The sequence below is a fragment of the Acomys minous genome (assembly GCF_964271855.1).
Source record: "Acomys minous genome assembly, chromosome: 8".
Lineage (NCBI taxonomy): Eukaryota > Metazoa > Chordata > Mammalia > Rodentia > Muridae > Acomys > Acomys minous.
The window spans coordinates 109,747,317-109,765,592 of record NC_140489.1 but is presented as its reverse complement, the minus strand read 5'-3'; the positions used below and the strand labels follow the sequence as shown (position 1 = coordinate 109,765,592).

Below are 18,276 nucleotides of genomic sequence, written 5' to 3'. Positions count from 1 at the left end.
ATAGAAACATACAGGCAGGTCAATGGAATTGAATTAAAGACACAGAAATAAACCCACACAGTTATGGACACTTGATTTTTGACAAAGAAGCTAAAACCATATGATGGAAAAAATATAGCATCTTCAACAAATTGTGCTGGCATAACTGGATGTCTACTTGTAGAAAAGTGCAAATAGACTGTTATTTATCATCCTGCACAAAACTAAATTTGAAGTGGATTAAAGATTTTACCATAAAACCAGACACACTAAATCTGTTAGAAGAAAGATTGGGGAAGAGTCTTGAGTTTATTGGCATGGAAAACAGCCAAAATGTGTTTATTGGGGGTGGTTTACCACTTATCTTGAATTAGGTACTTTCAGTGCTGCTTCCTCCTGAAGGAGCATCCTTTTGTCAGCCTTGCTTTTCCTACTGTAGGCTGACAGAGAACAGTGGAGCAGCCAACACACAAGACTACCTTTTGTGCATGGCTAAAGACAGTGGTGATTTTGTAGCAGCCTGGGCACTTCACATCCATAAAATAAGAATTGGGGCTCTGAACCAGATGTTTTTGTGTGTGTGTGTGTGTGTTTCCTCTTCTCTTCTGGAGAGAGATGAAGGAGATCCTTTGCGAGAGGCATGTTCTCGTAGGGAGGTCGTCACCGCCGGAAAGGGACATATCTACCCTTTTGTTTTTAGTTTTGTGACTCATTGGGAACCAGAGTTCTTATGCTCTGATCTTGTTTTAACCATTTCAGGGATGCCCAGTAAAATGGACTGTGCCTGTATTAGATTGACCAGCCAAACAGGTGGTCATTGACGACCAGTCCTCAAAGGGTGGCATCTGTAGAGAGTGCATAGGATGTGTAGGGTTTTAGTTTTAGACAGAGGCTTCATGGATCCCTCTAAGCCAAGCCTGTATCACCTCCTTGGGTGGATTGTAGTCTTGGCATTCCAAAGCCATAGGGTATTTTTGTTGACAGAACATTGTCAGGTGTCATGCAGCAGGAAACACTTAAACAAAATGCTTAATATGATCATTGTTCCTTCCAAAATGGCATAGGTGACTATCCAGGAAGAATCAAAGAATCTTTTGATGTTTTTCCTTACCTGTTCCAAGAGAATGTACCAGGAAACTGGTCTCAAGTGCCAAGGCCCTGGTCTCAAGTACTGAGGCCCTGGTCTCATTGAGTTGTGATAATGCTTCCTCTGAGTAGCACAAATTGATGAACTTATGTTTCCAGATCCCCTGGATGAAACAGGGCAACTATTGGAGCGTTTCAGTGAAATTGCACACTTGGTAGAGGGCAAGACATATAACATGGAATTGGGGTTCATAGGCCAGCAGGGACATGTCCCTAACCAAGGCTAATTCCTCAGCAAAGAGGTCAATTTGCTGTTGGAGAACATGGATGGCCTGTTAAAGGTGTTGAGTTAATAACTCCTGTGCCTAGAGCGATTCAGACAATTTAGCAACTCTGTCATTGACAGTCTCTGCTGTTGTGTCAAAGCAATGGCCACTATTGTTGCCCTGGCAACACCTGCAAGAATAGCAGTGACAATACTGACCGTAATGCCAAAATCCCTTTTTAGCAGATATTGGCATTATACATATAATCCATTATTAAGAAAAAGGAACTTACATAGTAACTTTAAGGAAAAGTTTGTCAATTTGAATCCTAGGCTGTCTCTGCAAGTGGCTTATCTTATTAACAGGGGATCATGCCCTGACTTATTGTGGAGACCACGTTGGTCTAGAATTCACAGAGATCCACATGTCTTTGTCTACATTGTGTTAGGATTAATGAAGTGTGCCACCACAGCCCTGATCAAACATTTCACTTAAATTCCAGTCAAAATCTTCAAAAATCTCAAGCAAAACCATCAAGGAAACAAGATAATTCTAAGACTTAGGTCAGTTGTGTCAATTTAGTTTTCAGTAAGCAAAGCCTTGTCAGTCATTCCTTGGAACTTAGTTGTCCTAAATACTATAGGTGGACCCTTTCCAGAAAGAGCTGACATACTTCACAGCTAAAGGAGCTCTGAATTACAGCTGCTGTTAACTCTATGAAGAAGAGTTCTGTTACTTCTTCCTTTCTTACAGTAACTTAGCCTGGCATCTCTCAGCTTTCTGCCTTTCTCCTTCAACTTTCTTAAAGAAGGTATGGAGAAGCTTGACTATCACTAAGTATATTGCAAGCGATTTTATTACAAGAGCTAAAACAAAGCCAAAAATGATCCAGGATCCTTCTGCCATGGTGACTTGAAGAGGGTCCATAGGAATGTCTATCACTGCTCCATGAGAGTAGAGCTGGCGAAATGCTCTGGCCCATGGACAAGCATCTGCTAAAGCAGTGTGTGAGTCTTTCAAAAGGTTTGGGAAAAAAACAAAAACAAAAAGCAAAATACAAATAAATAAATAAATAAACCAAAAATCCACCATTGCAAAAAAACCTTTGCTCCATTTGAGTTTTCAATAGCTAAGGTTTGAGGAACAACTTGGGTTTTCCAGACAGGTTGTCCATAATCACCCAAAACATATGAACAAAACAAAGAATGGAAAGATGTGTTTTGAACCTGAGTCGCTGGTGCTTAGTGGGGGACTTCCGTGGTTTATTAGGCCATAGTCATATTCCCACAAGGTATCTCCAATTGTGAAAGGCAGTTTGAGGGTGCCAATCAGTGGTTCCTTCTCCTGGAGGGGGTCATCCCTTCTGTGGAGACCGGGGGGTGAAATGAAAGTGAAGTGAGTGTATCTCCCTCACAACAAACATACATAAAGGCAAAGAGGTGCACTCACCTCACTCAAGGGCAAAGAACAGGCCACATAAAGGGGCACCTCACTGGTAAACTGCCTAAGGGGGCACGCTACCTTGCCGAGGGAGAGAGAAGGGTCCAGGAGATGGGTTAGCAATATTCCACACAGGATGAAAAAAATAAAGTCTAACCCAAGAGTACTCAATGCCCATGCCCACATGGGTAAGGAGACCACGTTGGGTGCCAAATGTCGCTGGGACCCATGCCCCCGACCCTTGGAGATGGGGGCGGGCTGGTGGGGAGTTAACGCCACAGACTCTGGGAGTCATACATGAGGCAGAAGCAGACTCATTTATTACGGAAAAAGGCCTGCCTTTATACCCCCCTCCCAGTGTTCCATTGGCTCCCAAACTGCGAGCTGCTGCTGTGACTTCTCCTCTTTGGTTCCTATCATGACATCATCATCCTCTGGGCATGCCGGGGCATGTTCTGGTAGGTCTTGGGCCAACTCTACCTGAAGGCCCCCTTCTGCGCATGCGGTCTCCGATTTGGCCTTGTTCCTGCTGAAAACAGGCCTCGTTCCTCCTAAGTACACAGGCTCTCAGATGATTGAGGAATGCATTCTAAAACATCATAGAAGGCAAGTGAATTCTTGTGGAAATGTAAACTAGGGGGATTGGATTTATTAGAAGACATATTTGCTTAGAGGATATGTCTGTTAGTAATGTTTCTCTTAATTGGAGAGAGTAGATCAGCTCAATCTTGTTAATAAATTCAAAAGCAAGAACTATTAATACATGTGTTACCATTAAAAAGAACATGTAAACAACTGTTACAGAAGAAATGTGATTAATATCACCCTGATGGATATAAAAAATGGGAAGGGTTTTGAATGCTACCATAATACTGTTAGTACTATTTCTGTCATTTAATATTTGTACAGTCAAAAACATTCATTTAAAATGAATGAATATTACATTCTTGCTTAACTTTACTGAGATTAAAGTCAAGAAGCACACCTAATGTATAATACAACATATAATATAACAGACACACACACACACACACACACAGTTGAAAAATTCATCCAAATCAATTTTAATTATCTTGGGGTTTTGCAGTCTCCTAAGTGTATTACAATGAAGATGAGAACATTAAATCTATCCCCTGGAGCTACGATGGCTAAATTAGGATGATGATTTTTGCTTTACTAACCACCCATTCCTTTGAATGCCCTTCATTAGGTCACTGAATTTTTTTTCAAATGTGTGTCATTAATTCAAATTACCCTAGTAAACACGGGAGAACCTAAAGGATGCACCAAAGATGCAGAGTTACATTAGAACATCATTTCCTTCTGTCATTTGTTTTAAAACATACAGCCAGCAAAATCAGAACCCGAAGGAGCACAGGTTTTTAATTTGTACATTTGGTCAGGCATGGTGTCTCACAGAAATGGGGAAAACAGACCAGATAATGATGGAATATCAACAATATTCTCCTCCTCCCTCTTGCTCTCTCTATTGCTTAGAAAAGAGCTGGTTTTCACAGTTTAATAAATGGATGAAAACGTAGCTTTTAACAAACATGTATTATCAAAATAGGACACTCGTATGTTTGCTAATATAGAAAGCACAGAGATTCATGCATATGCTGATGTAATGAAATTGTATGACAAATTTCCTTCCAGATAACGTATGATATGTTGAATTATACTGAATTAACTCTACATTCCTGGAACAAATAACAGGTGTATCAGTATTGCTAGATAAGCCTGGGTTTTAGTGTTAGATATCTGTAGGAAAGCATGGTAGATTAAAGAATGATTACATCGTGACGATAAAAGTTATTGGAACTTAATTAAGACTAGTAGAAACGCCATGAACATTGCAGAGATGATCCACACTTTGAAATGGTGCAGAATCATTAGATCTTCTCCACAAGCTTGGTTTGATGTTTATTTGCATCTTTATTATACAAGGCTGTGAGTGCCATTTAGATGGGTTTTCAGACGTTTCCTTCATAGCCATTGGTTGAAACAGGAGTCTCACTGGATCCAATACTGTACCACTTCTGGTCAAAGCATTTTAGGCCTTTTTCCCCCTCTGCACATGGTAATGAAGCCCTCCCTCCCACTCCCCAAAAGACTGACTAGTGCACTGGCCAGTGGTTTCAGCTAAGGATAAGGGCTATGCTGCTTTTGTTATTTTATTCCTTTCTTCACTGCATTCTTTTTCTTGGGCAGTACATGATCTATATTCTCCATATGTTAAACTTGAAAGGAGATGAGTTCTGAGAGATATCTGCTATAAAATTTTCATCTGTCAGCACATTTATTGGAAAAAAAAAACATTGTTACTGCTTTATGACAATATTTTAATGGGCACATGCACAGCTTTTCCTAGTCTGTCACCCAGTTCCCCATTTGCATGGTAACAATGTGTGATGATAGCAGAAAAAGAGATAAGAGAAAACTATTGTGAGCTGGCTATGATAGTAAAATTGAAGTGATGCTGTAAAGCATTGTTGACTAGGAAAAGCTCAGCTATGCCTTTCAGGAGAAGTTCTGATGGAGGGTGAAGGCTTTCTGAACACTGGGCTTTTTCCCCACTGAGATCAGCATATGTTTCTTTGTCTTCCCCCCCCCCTTTTTTTTCTTTACCAATGTTCCTGTGCATACTTACTTGGTCCTAGGAAGTATGTGGAAAACTTCCAGACCTGTACAAAGGATGCTGATGTACTTTGTTTATTTAGTATGTGTGTTTAGTATGATGGACGGGAGCATCTCCAGTTGGAGTATAGGTGTTATTGATAGGGAATAGTTGCTTTTGCGGCAGGAAAAAAATTACTCTATTTTCGTCATGTGGCCAATCAAGGATTCCTGTGCTCCCACATTTGAAAACAGTAACCAGAACCTGTGTGCCATAAAGCAAATCATGAGATTGAGAGGGGTGCATGCTTAGGGGACATGGGGGAAGCTGGAGGGCAAGTTGAGAGTGTGTAAGAGTTTATTGTATACATGCATACAGTTTTTAAGACTAAAGGAAATATTTTAAAAAGTAAAGTTTTTTTTAAGTGTTTATATGTGTGCAGAGGGAGGGTATGCCCACATTAGTGTAAGTATCCCTGGAGCCAGAGGTGTTGGCTCCCTCAGAAACTGGAGCCATAAACACTTACCAACTGCCTGTCTTAGTTGTTGTTGACCAAACCTGGGTCCTCTGCAAAGGCAGTATTTGTTCTTAACAGCTGAACTATTTTTGAGCTGCTTAATTTAATATTTTATTATTTTATTTTGCCATGAGATGTTTGTCCCAGTTGGTAGGATGTTCCACAAAGAACCTGTCCACATTCTTATGGATTTCCAGTTATTACCAGTTACTAATTTATATGCTCCACACACATTGTCTGTTTTATTTCTGAACCCTGAAAGTTCATCCAGGCTGATTCTGAAGGTGGATTTTTCCCCTTTAACACTGTAACATTCTCCAGCAATGCAAATGACTCAACTTGCTTAGGCCCAGTCCTTTACTATTTAGATGATGGTGCCTGAATATATGAAGACAGCTAGAACCATTCTTTCTTTTGCTCAGACCAGTGTGGTTGGAATTTCTCCTGAAAGGAACAGGTGAAGAATAAAACTCACAGCATCCGCCCCACTTGATATATATATATATATATATATATCAAATATGTATATATTTGTATACGTATGTACAAATATGTACATATATGTATATGTATACATATATCAGTTGATATGAAACACTATAAAATAAATTTTGACACCCCCATATTGATCAAAATGGGAGTAAGAGGATTTGGTCAAGTGACAAAAATATTATGTCTTATTTGTTTAGAAGGCTATGCTTTGTAATGCTCTAATTGACGGAGAACATTTGGAAACAAATTTCTATACCAACTTCTTAGAATAAATTTGACGTCCTGTTGCATGTGATTTAATATGAGTGACTTTAGTAATTTTTTAAGTACATAAAAATTCGAGAAGAATTGAATTGGGTATTTTTAAATCTCTTGTTGCATTTGAAGTATTTTCAGCATTGTGAGGGGGGGGGGGAACCTACATGTCCTTGTCAAACAGAGCCATACAATTTAAGGTTTCTATTTATTCCTTTCATGCTTGTTTGTCCTGCCTGAAAGCAATGATGGAAATATATATGTTTTATTTTAAAACCCACAAACCTCGATGCTTATCAACACAACTTTGTGGTTTTCATGCTTATCAAGGACACATGCATAGAACAACTAACAGAACTAATCAGAGTTGAAGTTCCTCTCCAGCGTTTCTCCTTACTGATCTTGTCAAGGTGCATGAAGAACTACTCAAGCAATAAAAGAATCAAGATCTCTATTTATACAACGTGTGTGAGAAATGATTTTATATGTTTTCACACCCCATATTGGATTCTGAGGTACTTCAATACAAGTTAGTGTATTTTGTGATTACTGTCTTCCTAGCAAGGTAGTAGGATTCATCCCATGTACTTTTAAAATACTTGGAGGATTACCATGAAATTCACATCATACCACGTTACATCCTAAATTGTCTTCATCATTAAAGTACTGATTTTTATGTTGTCCTTATAATTTTTGTTTTGTATTAAATTCACAATGTCTTTGTTGTATTATGGGTACAACTGACTATCATTTTATAAAGAGTAATTCTTTAATTATAAGCTCTCAGGACATAATTAGTATAATTAAGATAGGATGTTATTTGTTTTGAGATATGGTTTTAGGCAGATTAAATATATACTGTACTTTTATAATTATAAAGTCTGCTTTCTAAGCTCTACCTTTTATTCCACAGACATTTTCATGATCTTTCCCCCAAATATATTAAATTAGTTAAGTGTTTTATATACTGTGTTCTGATTGTATGTATCCACATCTTCCAATTTTTTTACCTACTTCTACTCAACCAACTTTTTACCGTTTTGTTTTTTTATAAAAAAAAAATTAAAGATCAATTTCTAGTGCCCAAATATTGTTTTCTGTGTGGTCTTCTGCTGAGGAATGATTGAGTTACCTGTTGTTATAAGCTTGTAGAAAATGATATCTCCTTCTCCCAGCATCTAGCATTTGCCATAAACCTCACAGTTTAGAATAGGATTGTATACACAGATCCTTTCTCTGTGCTAGGGTTTCTGTCTACTTTGGGCTTCTACACTGTTTATACACTCAGTCACAATTCCCATGAGTCTGTATATGCATGTGTCCCACTTTGTCCAGAGTATGTTTTCTTTTTTTAAAAAAATTATTAATTTATTCTTGTTACATCTCAATGGTTATCCCATCCCTTGTATCCTCCCATTCTTCCCTCCCTCCCATTTTCCCCTTATTCCCCTCCCCTATGACTGTTCCTGAGGGGGATTACCTCCCCCTGTATATTCTCATAGGGTATCAAGTCTCTTCTTGGTAACCTGCTGTCCTTCCTCTGAGTGCCACCAGGTCTCCCCCTCCAGGGGACATGATCTCTTATTGTCATCTACCACCTCTTATACTCCTTCTGTCCCTCTTGGACAATGATGCCTGAGACTTGGACGGGGTATGCATGTGATGTGTGCTCCCTTTAGAGCCAGTCATTATTTCATCTTTTATTCTTTGTACTTGGCTATTTGAGAGTTATTGTGTTAATAATAATCTAACACATATAGAAATCTTTTGGATGAGAAATGTCAGATACATTGGTTTATGGGTATGAAAATAAGTTATTAGTTTATTTAACACTGTATTAACTTATCAACATAGCAATAGTAAATTCCTTGCTAGGGTCTTGCTATAGGGTTTTAGCCTGACAGTCATTGCAGGTACATGTTTCATCCTGTGGAATGAGACTTAAATATAATTTACATGATTTTTGTGCCACTATTCCATCAGTGGCCATATCTTTACTGTTTATTCATCACTGTAGCTCACAAGTTCATAGCTGAGCATGACTAGTGATTAGCATTCTCCTCTTGTACCAGCACAGTAAAGCTGTCAGTAGGTATGAAGCTTCCAGGTGAGCACCAGTGTGATTTAATAATATTGTTTGACTTAAAAGAGGTATCTTCAGCAATATGGCCTTGACATCAAGTTATGGTGTAGCTGAAAGTCATTGTTGTGTTGCCATGAGCAAACACTATGACTAAAAGCAACACCTGGGGGAGGAAATGGCTTATATTGGATTACAGTTATATCAATTACAGTTGGATTACACTGAAGTAAGTCAGGACAGAAACTTAAGCAAGACAGAAACCTGGGGCAGGGTCTGAGGTAGAAGCCATGGTGTAGTGCTAGCTTGCACATCATGGCTTGTTCAGTCTGTCTTTGTTTTTTCTTTTTTGTTTTATAGAACCCAGGATAAGCAGGTCATAGATGGCTCCACCCATATTGGGCTGGAACTTCTATCAATCATTAATTTAAAAATAAAGCTCTACAGCCAGATCTTGTGTGTCAACTTGATATACTATCAGTCATAATAGTTACACCCCTGTCAACTTGACATATAAACACATCACTGTTACACCCCAACATTTACTTTCTTGGTCTTCTCCAGGATTATAAATTAGTATCAACTTTACAATATTAACATTCCAAATTTTGAAAGTTCCAGTTTTGGAAATTTGAATACTTAAAAAAATTCATACTATTTGAAATAGTTTCTTAAAATCCAAAGTCTTTAGAAATTAAAAGTCATTCCAATAAATTAAAAAATGAATTAAATAACTTCTTATTTCAAGGTGGAAGAACCATAGCACAGTCACAACAAAATCAAAGCAAAACAAAATTCTAACAGGATAAATAACTCAAAGCCCAATTATCTGGGATTCATTCACAGTCTTTTGGAGTTCTCCAAGGGGTTTGGGTTGCCTCTCCAGCTCTAGGGAGTGAGGAACACACAGCTAGTCTCCTAGGCTCCAGCTGGCTCCACTCCACTGCTGTTGCTATTCTTGGTGATCATCCTACCTAAAACTGCTGAAGTCCTTTGCAGTGACTGGTCTGTGCTTACACCAATAGCCTCTCTTCAGAGACTTCAGGTGCCACACAGTGTCAGGCGTTAAGCCCTTGCTTTGCATGACTCTTTCATACTTTTCAAAACCAGCACCACCTATGTGACTCTTACATTACAAAGTTTGGCTGTGAGCACAAGGTACAACCTAGGCCAAGTCTAGAAAACACCTTCTCTGTGATGACTTTCAGGAAACACTTCCCAGAAGATTTCATCTAAATGATATTATGATATTGGTCTTCTTCTTCTTCTTCTTCTTCTTCTTCTTCTTCTTCTTCTTCTTCTTCTTCTTCTTCTTCTTCTTCCACTTCTTGTCCTTCTCCTTCTCTTTATCCTTCAAAATACCTCTTTTATTGGTTCTTTGTTAATATATTATGTATCCCAACCTAGTCATCTCCCCCTTTCCTCATAGCCACCCTCTACCCTTACAACCTCCCTCCAAAGAGAGAAAAAAAAAACTCATTGTGGAAGTGGCAGTGTGTTACAGTGTCTCCCATAATATCGAATTTTGTCCACACTTCTTTGCTTGCAAATGATCATTGAAATGACTTGTTCATCTGGTAAGAGGCTCACCACTAATTTCTTAGCTGTGGCTGACCACCACTAAGTATCTCAACAAAGGAAAGGTTTCACTTTAGTAGAACTAGAATTTTGTTAACCTCAGCTGATCCTTCAGCCCCAGCTAACCAGAGCAACATCGTCTTAATTCAAAATAATAAATGGCTCTGAGAGAGGCTTTAACCTTTCCTCTGAAACTTCATTGTCTGCACTGCTCTAAGCTCTAACTACCTACTGACATCTCAACCCAGTGGCTTTTCTAGAAAAATTTTCAGCAACTTTACCTAATCCTCCATAAAACACATGGTGACTTATCTCTCTACAATACCCCACTATGCTACGGAATTGTTTCCTATTCATTGTTCTATTGCTGTAAAGAAACACCATGACCAACAGCAACTGTGTGGATGAAAGGATTTGTGTGCTTACATTGCCATATGGTAGTCCATCACTGAGGAAAATCAGAGCATTAAGAAAGTAAATTATTTATGATCATACTCCTATACCGCAAATACCATGAATTAGGGAAAAAATGTATCAAGAGGAAGAAACACAATTACAAAGCTCAATTAGACTAAAAACCCAAAGTTTTGAGATATTGCTTGTATATCTTCAGAATGGGAAACATTACTGTAAGTAATTAATTATATACACTTTACCCAGATGCAAAGTGAATAAGCTGGTTTATACTTTATACTCTTATTAGTTTTCCAGTACTTACTATAATGTATTATATTCTGAGTTTGTAAAACATTTCACAAATTGCATAGGAATCCCCCTGTAGACATTATGCGAAGTGTGCCACAGTAGAGTTACTTTTCCTTTCTTCTCTAGAAACCAAAAGAATTATTCTAATGTTCACCAATTATAAGTTTATTTGCTCTTCACTTTTATGTTAGTTTTATTGTTTGAGGATTCCATACAATGTGTTTTGACCAAATCCTCCTGTTCTTTCCCCCCTGGTTTTTGCTCTGTACTCCTCTCCACTTTTCTCTCTCAAGTTCACTTACACTTTTACTCAAACTTCTGAGTCCACCCAGTGTTGTCTGTGTGTACATGGCTGTAGGATAGGGATAGGCTACTGGAGCATTGGTAGCCAGCCCTTCAGGGCTGCATCCCTGAAGTAAATGGACTCCACCTCCCCTGGCAAGCATTGGCTGCCTATAGGTCATCAACTGTGAGTGGGACTTCAGGAGGCCCACTCCTATCACTGCTAGGATTTGGCTGGCTTAATCATCTATTACTATATTACAGTAATTCCCTAGGAGAGTCATTATACAGAATACCACAAAGAAAGGAAGTTGACTCTGCCTAATACATCATGTAAAATTGCTCATAATCTTGATAATGCTTATATTTTAAAGTGAGAAATAAGAAAAGGCAGAAAAAATCAAATATACACTTTAGAATAATCTGATTACTTACCTGGGATTCCAAACCTGAGGAAACTATAGATAAGATTTGAGAAGTAGAAATAAAGTTTGGCCAAGCAATTGTTCAGGAGAAAGAAAAAAGAAATACAATCAGAAGTTTGGGTGCAAAAGCTTCAATTAGAAATGTACACACATGATAAACTATATTGCATTGGACAAATGCAATTTTATTGATTTACTCATATTGTTTGTAATAAAGGCATACTATATCCAGGTTTAAAAAATCAGTTTTTAAAATATTTTTAATTATTTTTGTATATACAGTTATATTATGATACACATATAAAGTAAATAGATATAGCAAGAAGAACCACAAAAACTCAGGAATTATATAAATGATACATTCATTGTGTTTTGGCTCTTTGTATTTGGCAGACTTGAAGGAAACATCTTTCCTATCTTGGTGAGTCTAAAATTCTGAATATAAATCAATATCATATCTCACCTCTATCAATTTAAAGTATCTATCTAGACATAACAACATCTTAATCCTTAAACAGCTAAGCTTAATTGTAAAACTAAACTCTCTGGTCTTCAACCCCATCAGAGACTTGAGAAGGAATAAAATAAATTACCTGAGTAAACAGAAAGTGCAGATTATCAGCTTCCAAAATGGAAAAAAAAAAAAAAGAAAAGAGAAAAAAAGAAAAAGACAGAGACACTTTGCTTCCTGAATAGTCACCCGAAACTCTCTATGACATTGGAACATCATCTTAAGCCTTCTGGCCCAATATATCTGACACACATATTTTTAAGGCAGGAACTATTGAGGACTTGCTTACCCTGTCTTGGCAGAGTCTGCCTGTTGACTGTGCCTGTATCTTTAGGCAGAATTCTTTCTGTGGCTGAAATAAGGATCTTTTGCCCAGTGGCTTGTTTGCCAAATTTGAAACCATCTCCATAACGAGGTTCTTTGATGTGCATCATCTTCTGGGTGTTGCCAGGAGTTAACCTGTCTTATTGTCAATGAATCTTTTTTTCTTTTTTTAAGATTTATTTATTATTATGTATACAGTATTCTGCCTGCATGTACACCTGCAGGCCAGAAGAGGGCCTCAGATCACATTATAGATGGTTGTGAGCCACCATGTGGTTGCTGGAAATTGAACTCACTACCTCTGGAAGAGCAGGCGGCGCTCTTAACCACTGAGCCTTGTCAATGAATCTTTAAAATAGTAAAAACATCTTTAAATTTTTGAATATTGATGCAAAATAGGTTTAATTTTGATACATTGGTATAGAATATAAATTTAAGATTATTCTTCACACACATTATAGATATTTCTACTAAATTATGAGGTATTGTACCCATACAACTCAAGTAGAATACAAGGTTTACCCCCAATACTTTGAAATTCCTATTGCAGGCTGTTTAGGATAAGTAAGTAATGCAAGTTAATTGTTAGTTGATCATATCATGGTCATGTCAATTACTAGTCTAAACATACTACAAGAATATACATCCTAGCTTTAACAGATAGATATGATCCTATAGATAGGTACAGTAAAATAGATAGGTCTTCAAAACCTTCAGAGACCTACAGATTATGGCATTTAAAGAAAATCAGTTTTAAAAATGACTGCACTATTATATAATGAAAATACTTAATACTTAAACACATAATAATATTTAGTCTTAAGACTCTGTAACAGACTTGTACAGAGGTTTTTCCCTTAGGTGATTTTATATCTGATCACCCACTACAGTACTTAAAAAGAAAATATTATAAAACATATTTTTGATATAGTCTATATATTCTATGTAATGCCTAAGAAGAAAACATTTGCATTGGAGTCAGAATATGTTTTGAAAGAAAATAGCAATTATATGAAAGGGAAAATTTAACCAGTATTAATTATTATGGTAATTAAAAAGAAAACATAATTACATGCAACTTAATGCATAACATTACCAAGCAATATTTACTAGTTCTATGTATTCTGTCCTAAGCATGTTAATAATATATCAATCTCAGGAGGTGGGTATTATGTCTTACATTATATTAGTGAAGATACTGAGACAAAACTAGATGGACTGACTTGTTCCATACAGCTAGGAAGTAGCAGATGCAAAATCATTATTCAGAATTCACTGCAGCTTTCACTCTGCCTTGAAGCTGGTTTCACAGTTGCACAGGAGACTGGAGACACTGAGCAATGCAGAGTGTGGTGGTATAGGGAATGCCCATACCGAGTCACATTTTGTTTTTTGTTATCAAATTAGTGGATGTAAATTGCATCCTTTAAGGAAAGCTAATCAATTTTAATCAACTAAGCTTTCCTCGGTAATAAATACTACTCGAGGCTGCTAACGCTTGCTTTCCAGAGCATATTGCCACTCCCACGGACTCTTTAAAATGGGAGACAAGCTTTTCTCCAGGCTTTTGTACTAAACGTCTGTGACCTTTCTTTCAAATGTCTCCATATTCCCCTCCCCAGCCATGATATATGTCTGAGGAAATACACAGAACTATGTTAAAATTATAGGGACAAGGCGTTTAATGACATTCCTCATTGACAGTACATATACACATGTATCAGACAACTTTATAAATTAAAGCATACTGCTTTCTAAAATATATCAATAAGCTACAATTTTAACATTTTGCGTGTCCAAAATGGTCCTTGTTTCAAACGAAGCATTTTAATGTAACATTTTAAGTTGCACATTCCTCTGGGAGAGCGTGTTCTAGGGCAGTGATTCTCACTCTGTGGTTCGTGACCCCCATCAGGATTGCATGTCAGGTATCCTGCATATCAAACATTTACACTATGATTTATAAATGTAATTGGTAGCAAAACCACAGTTATGGAGTTGCAATGAAACAATTTTTCTTGGTTGGAGTTCAACACAGCATGAGGAACTATATTAAAGGTTTGCAGCATTAGGAAGGTTGAGAACCACTCTTCTAGGGAATTATTCCATGGTAGGTGAGATGTTACCAATATTAAACATGCTGCTAAAGACTAAGGTGTTGTTCTCCTCAACTTTTACTCTTGACTTTGATGGTAAAACTTTTTCTATTAGATGCAAATGGCAATCATGTAACCCTACTTTCTTCAATCACTATTATACTGGACGCTGATGACACCACTCAAGAAAATAACATGAAGATAAATTAAAGTAAGGAAGTATTCATTTTGGTTCACTTTGTCAAATGTTTCAGTCCATGGCTATTAGGTCCTTCTTTCTGGGCCAATAAACAAATAGTTCATCGTGTAAGCAAGACGATATGACAGTGGTGGCTCACTGCAAGTGGGAAAATATGGAGGCAGAGAGGTAGACAGAGAGAGAGAGAGATAGACAGAGGAGAGAGACTGAGACAGAGAGAGACAGACAGACAGAGACAGAGAGAGTCAGACAGAGACAGAGACAAAGAGAGAGACAGAGACAGAGAGATACAGAGAGGGAGAGAGAGAGAGAGAGAGAGAGAGAGAGAGAGAGAGAGAGAGAGAGAGAGAGAGAGAGAAGAAGAAGAAGAAGAAGAAGAAGAAGGAGGAGGAGGAGGAGGAGGAGGAGGAGGAGGAGAAGGAACAGAGAGAATGAGTCTGGGGATCAAAGGCATACTCCTGGTGACATACTTCCTTTAACAGGAGGCCACTTCCTAAAGCTTTCATCATAGCCCAAACTAGCTAAAGACTACATGTTAACATGTGAACCCATGAAGGACATTTAATAGCTAAGCCATGACAACAGTGTTGTACTATCACTAACATTATTATCACCACGTAGTTACTCAGTTTCTTCTGTGGCAGTCATTAAGGTACAAATTATATTCTTATTCTTTAAAGAAATCAACTGCAAACAAGTATTGCAAAAAATAAGCATTTTGCCTCAAATTTGTTTGTTAGATCCTACTGCAAAAATTCAAGAAATATTCCAGGTGATTCAGCTTTTTGTAATATTGTTAAAGTGAAATGAAATAAATACAATTTCTAAGATCTCTGAAGTTTTTGTGTACTAAGAGGCGTATAATAGGTCATTAAGGTACTCGTTTAAATTTTTTTTAGAATTTTTGAAAAAACATGATTTGTTCATACACGACAGTTCAGTGTACTACAAAGGAGAAGGACTAAAAGAAAGCTAGAAACTTCTGCAAAGTAGCAGAGATGGGATATGTATGAGTAAGGGAGTCTAACTTAAAGGGCTTTACTCTTTACCTGCTTTGATTAAGTCAGGCACATTGTTAAAACTGAAAGTTAGTTTGCTGTATAGGGAGGACAGATTCCTGAAACACTAAATGAATGAAGTGTTAATTGTAACAAAAATCACACATGAAAGCTTTCCTCACCTACTTGGCAGGGATGTGGACTATGACTCTGAGAGAATAGAAATGAATTACAACATATTCATTAATGATAAATTAAAATGTTAATTAGTATTTGGCAAGCAGTACCTTAGGAGGCAGGATAGAACATAGGTTGCTCGCAGGAGAAAGGACAGTGGGAAAAGATATTCAAACATTCTTTTGTTTTTCACAAGAATACAGTGATAGAATAAACAAAAAAGCATGGTTTATGTTCAGGGATTAAGTCTAAGTGTGTTGTTCTTACTGTATATCTACTCCACTCCCTGACAAAGTCTGCATGGTGGCTTTTGGTCTTGCTGCAGTTTCTGGTGCTTGCACCTCATCTTGACTGTCCCCTGACTCGAGGAGTGTGATTTGTTCTCTCTGGAATTACAAGCTAATTCTAACCCATCACAACAGAAAATGCTAGAATGTGGAATTCACTTCATCTTCATAACTGCAGAGTTTAAACGTTATTGCTTCCCTGGACCATAATGCACAGTTAGCAGAAGTGATGATCCTTATGGGTTGAGAGGTCCAGGAACCAACGCTCCTAGTCTGTCTAGGACCTCCTAGACCCAGGCCTATCTTCAACCAGCCTTTGACCTCTGTTTCCTACCAACAGAATGAAACATTTTCTTTAACACCAACGTAGGTTTTTCTACATCTATATTGTATTTTTCTTGTGTGTGTATGTGTGTGTGTGTGTGTGTGTGTGTGTGTGTGTGTGTGTGTGTGTTCTCAGAAGCCAGGAGATGGGATCAGATTCTCTGCTAGAATTACAGTGATATACAGTGATATGAGCTGCCAGATGAGTGTCCTGGGAACTGGATTTATGTCCTCTGCAAAATGTGATCTTAATTGCTCAGTCATTTCCCCAGGACCTTAACCCTAAAATCTTAAAAGCTACTAATCATAAGGAATTTGAAACACTATTTTAAAAATAATCTAATTTATACACTTCTAAAGGTTTTTTTTTTTTATTAAAAATTGTATCTCTCTGAGTCTAATACGCTGCCAATAGATGCATGGGAATGGGGCCATCTACTGGGACATGAACAACTTACTATGGTCACAGTACCAAAGAAAATTGAGTCACTCTCTTTCTCTACCTGTTATCAACTAATAATTCATCAGCTAAAAGAGGGACCTTAGTAGATCTTCCTCCATACATGTTGGAATCTTAAAACTGAGTTCATCTCATGCTGGTCTTGAACAGGCAACAATATGCATGTGAGTTCATGTGCCCAAAAGCTATTTCATGCCCAGAGGACATTTAACAGCACTCTTCTCTGATCAATGGCTCTTAAATTCTTTCCAGGGTCTCCAAAATATTACCTTGAGATTTGGTTTTAATAGGTTGCCCCAATGACCTGTCTATTACTGAGAACTCATATTCAATTTTTCTCAGTACAATTAAGATAAATACATATACATTCTCATTAGGACACTAGGCATGTAACTATTAACTAAAGACTGAGGTAAATTTATACGTACTTTTAGGTAGTGATTTCCTGGGTATAAATGTTGAAAAATATTTGCAATATTTTCCAATTTGAGGTAAAATACTCAAGATAGAAGGAACATATTCAGTGCTGAGGTAATATTTTATTATTTTCAACTATTGAACATAGAAAAAAAAAGAATATGTATTGTTCTTGCAGAAGACTGAGTACAGTTCCCAGAACTCGCATCAAGCAGCTCATGAATGCTTGTAACTCCAGCTTTAGTGGATGACCCAAGCCTCAGGACATCCACATATACAGGCATACACACATTTACATGTAAACAAACAATAAATTTTAAATATAGAATGAAAGGAATAAAGTTAAAAATAGAGAAAAATGTTTAGAAATCACTAATGATTTCTTGATGAAAACTATTCTCACTGGGGCAAGATAGAATCTCATAATTATTTTAATTTATATTTTCCTGATGAGTAGTGGTTAAAGGTTTCTAGCACATGTGCCCTGAGTTCATTTGGATTTGTCCTTGGTCTTATGTTAGCTTAAGTAGGGCTTCAATGAAGTTAATCATGTAGACATTTAGTGATTCTACTTTCTACATGAAAGTGATACAACTTTTTACATGAAAATGGATCATCCAAAATCCAGGCACCAACTTCATGGGGATGGATTGGTGGGAAGGCTTTAGTTTTCTTGTTATTATTTGTTTGTTTATTATTTAAATAAGTCCTATAGTCCTGTTGTCTTAGTTACTGTTCTCTTGTTGTGAAGATAGTCCTAG

General features: G+C 37.3%; 1 pseudogene across 1 annotated transcript; it reads right to left on the bottom strand.

The window, feature by feature from the left end:
- Window positions 1-344: 344 nt before the first annotated feature.
- LOC311603247 (small ribosomal subunit protein eS27-like) lies at window positions 345-647 on the bottom strand (annotated as a pseudogene). Its single transcript has one exon. The product of its transcript is annotated as a small ribosomal subunit protein eS27-like (transcript).
- Window positions 648-18,276: the final 17,629 nt, after the last annotated feature.